Source organism: Penaeus monodon, chromosome 18 (assembly GCF_015228065.2).
Source record: "Penaeus monodon isolate SGIC_2016 chromosome 18, NSTDA_Pmon_1, whole genome shotgun sequence".
Lineage (NCBI taxonomy): Eukaryota > Metazoa > Arthropoda > Malacostraca > Decapoda > Penaeidae > Penaeus > Penaeus monodon.
In genome coordinates this window covers 31,941,459-31,945,579 of record NC_051403.1, presented here as the reverse complement: position 1 = coordinate 31,945,579, position 4,121 = coordinate 31,941,459, and positions in this window count along the sequence as shown.

The following is a 4,121-nucleotide window of genomic DNA, read 5'->3' as shown; positions in this document are numbered from 1 at the left end:
CACTTCAAAACTCCCCTAAAGGGCCCCCTCCAGGCTGTTTTATTTGGGGAAACAGACTGGAGTGAGGAGGAGTTGCTCGGAAGGTTTCCCACTGCAGTCTGTGACCGGTTCACAGAACGTGTCGGCCTCTCATCTCGCACACAAACCAGGGCAAGGCAACGTCTTTTTAAACAAGACTAACCAAGTTTTGAGTCAAATGTGAGTCAACACCAAGGAGAGCACAAAATAAGACTCAATAAACTAGCCCGACTGTGATAACACTGAAAATAGGTAGAGCTTTGAACGCGTGCGTCTGAGGTAAATCTGTTAGGAGTATGATCAGTAATTAGTAACAAAAATCAGTAACAAAAAAAAGATTTAAAAAATTCGGAAAAAAGTCTGCTATCAAATTTAATACTCCGCAAATGGGCGACTTTCTTTCGACCATTTTAAATATGCTCATCACTTCGCATTCGTCCATTACCAACTTTGAAAAAAATAAATTAGAAAGACTTCATAAAAGATAAAAGAAGGCCGGAAAAAATTCTTAAAAGAAAAATTCGCCACAACATCCTTATATCCGCGAGACACCGGGATCCCGTTTCCCTGACTTCCGCCCAAACAAGAAAACACCCCGCGAGGATGTAAACAACTATTATGTGATCCAAACTCTTTATTATTATTATTATTATTATTATTATTTTTGTTGTTATCATTATCATTATTATCATATATTATTTTATTATTATTTATTATTATTATTATTTATTATTATTTTTTATTATTAATTTATTGTTATTATTATTTTCATTATTTTATTTATTGTTATTATTATCATTATTATTATTATTATTATTATTATTATTATTATTATTTTATTATTATATTATTATTACTTATTATTATTATTATATTCATATATTATATATTATATATTATATATATATTATATTATAATTTTATTATATTCATAAAAAAAGGAAAAAAAACAAAAAAAAAAAAAAAAAAGAAAGAAAAAAAAATATTAATACGTACATATAGATACAATAATATTAAAGTACTATATATAATATATATAAGCACACACACACACACCACACACACACACACACACACCACACACACACACCACACACACACACACCACACACACACACACCACACACCCACCACACACACACATATCAGTATATAAAGATTTATATATATATATAATATATATATATATATATATATATATATGTATATAATATATATATATATGTGTGTGTGTGTGTGTGTGTGTGTGTGTGTGTGTGTGTGTGTGTGTTGGTTGTGTATACATGCAGACATACTTATATTACACATACACACACTCGCCGCACCACACACACACACCACACACACACCAACACACACCGCGCGCACACACACACACACACACACACACACACACACAACAACACATACCACACAACACACACACACACCACACCACACACCCACACACACACACAACCACACACAACACAGACACGTGTATATATGTACAATAACTAATTACAACGATGGCATGACAGGAAAAGTATGTCAGTATTTATGATGATAAACTTCGCTTTTTTGATGCCAAGGAATGTGCAAAAGAGCTCTGATTTTCATAAAATAAAACTATATTTAGTTTATTGTTGCCGTTGATTTCGTTTAAGCACTGGCAGTTACCAGCCTGACTAATAATAACTGGCAGCTTTGGATAATTTGATGAAAGATGTTCATACAGTGTTTTTATGCGATGTTTTGAGAAAAAAAACGGTCATATTCTATATATATACAGAAAAACTCTATAAAGCCCTGTTCTTGCTGTTACGTCATATATTTCGTTGATTAGCTGACCTGGCTGGAAGCAGCTAAGTTGCCCCGTCTCGGAGAGAAAGGCCGATATGCTTCTCGAGCATCGTGGAGTTTCCAGAGGTCGACTTCAGTGGGATTCCCTGTGGGACTGGTAAGGTCGGGCCTCTCTTGCCAGACAGATTACAAGATTATCCGAAATGTATGTTCTACTCGTCTTGCCTGGCGCCAGCTTGGTGACGACGCCGCCACCAGGATGTCATTGTCGCAGTGCTATGCTAATCCTCACTTGCTTATGTCCGAGGCGATTTTACCCATTTTACGTATTCCAAATCTGCTCTATAAATCATTAACAACTAATTCTATGCTCGAGCCGCTCATCCCCACCTAACTCATATTAGCGCACTTATACTAAAAGCGCTTGCATACTTATTTCGAATACCAACTGTTAAATGGTTTGTGACGGCTCTATGCCCCCAGGTATTCTTATAGCACTTTATATGTAATCTCCCCCCTTCACAAAGCATCCAGACTTGTTTTTCCTTTGGCTCTCAAAAGGCAACGCTTTGCGAGTGGTGAGGGGACCCAACTCCCGGCCGTTCAGGAGCGGTGCGGGCAGGGATCCCCGCGCAAGTCGTCACACAAAAAAACCCAAAACCCCCCAAAAAAAAAAAAAAAACCCCCCAAAAAACCCCAAAAAAAAACCCCCAAAAAAAACCCCCAAAAACCCAACCCCAAAAAAACCCCCAAAAACCCCCAAAGTGTTTTTTTTTTTAAAAAAGGCCAAAAAAATTTTTTAAAAAATTTTAAAACTTGTTTTTGTCCAAGATTCGGTTGATTTTCTAAAATCTTAAAGTTTTTTTTGCCGGTTTCGAAGAGCGTTTCCAGCCTGGGGGGTTTAAAAGGGGGGACTTTTGGAAATTTTGGAAAACCGGTTTTTTTCGAGTTTTAAAAAAACGGAATTCATTTTATGCCATTGTGCGCCCCCAAATTTTTTTATTCGCGGCTAAGCCTTTTCCCCGTTTGGGGAAAGGCCCATTTCCAATTAGTTTCCAAGGGTTTACTTTATACCCCCCCAAGGTGGGCCCTTTCCCAAAAATTCAAATTTTCCGAAAGAGTTTATCTTTCCTCCCGTTGGTGGGCGCCGCCCCAGGATTCTTTCCCCTTATGTAATCCCCCCTTTTAAAGTCCGAGGTTTCCCTTTTTTTCTTCCCCCAAAACTTTCCCAATTTGGGGGGCCCCCCCCCCCCTTTAATTGCGCAATAAAAACGCGATCTTATTTCCCCCGTTTTTGGGTTTTGGGGGCCCCATTTCCCCCTTCTTTCCCCCTTTTTGCTCCCCCCTTCAAACACCCAAATTTTACCCTTTGGCCTAAAAGGGGAAAATTGCATTTTTAGGGGTTTTTCCCCGGCCCCTTAAAAGCGGGGGGGCCCAAAAACCCGCCCCCTCTCAAAATTTGCCCGGGGTTAGGGAGGAAATTTTTTTTTATTTGGTTTTACTTTTTCCCCTTACAAAAAAAAGAATTTAATTTTTAAAAAAAAGGAAAAATGGAAACTAAAAATTTTATTTTTTTTTAATTTTTTTTTTTCATACTTAAAAAATAGGATTTTTAATAAAAAAAAAAAAAAAAACAAATAAGGTTTTTTTTTAAATCCACTTTTATATTTAATAAAAAAAATCAAAGAAAAAATTATTATTATAAAAAAGGAAATAATAAATAAAAATAAATATCCAAAATTTAAAAAAAAAAAATAAAAATTTTATATATTTTATATAAAAAATAAATTAAAATAATAATAATAAATTTAAAAATTAAAATAAAAAATAAATAAAAAAAATAGGGATTTAAAAAAATTTAAAATAAAAGAAGAAAGAAAATAGAGGATTTTGGGTTGGGGGGGTTTTTTTGTTTTTGGGGGGGGGGGTTTTTGGGGGGTTTTTTTTTTGTTTTGGTTTGGGGGGTTTTGTTTTTTTTTGGTTTGGGGTTTTTTGGTTTTTTTTTTTTTTTTTGAAAAAAATTTTTGGTTTTTTTGGGGGGGTTTGTTTGGGGGTTTTTTTTGGTTGTTTTTGGGGTGGGGGGTTTTTTTTTTTTTTTTTTTTTAAAAAAAATTTTTAAAAGAAAAAAGGGTTTTTGGGGGTTTTCAAAAAAAAAATTTTAAGAAAATAATAATTTTAAAAAAAATTAAAATTAATTTAAAACAAACAAAAAAAAAAAAAAAATAAAAAAAAAAAAAAAAAAAAAAAAAAAATTTTTAAAAAATTATAATTTTAAATTATATTTAATATATTTTAAAAAAAAATTATATATTTATACACAC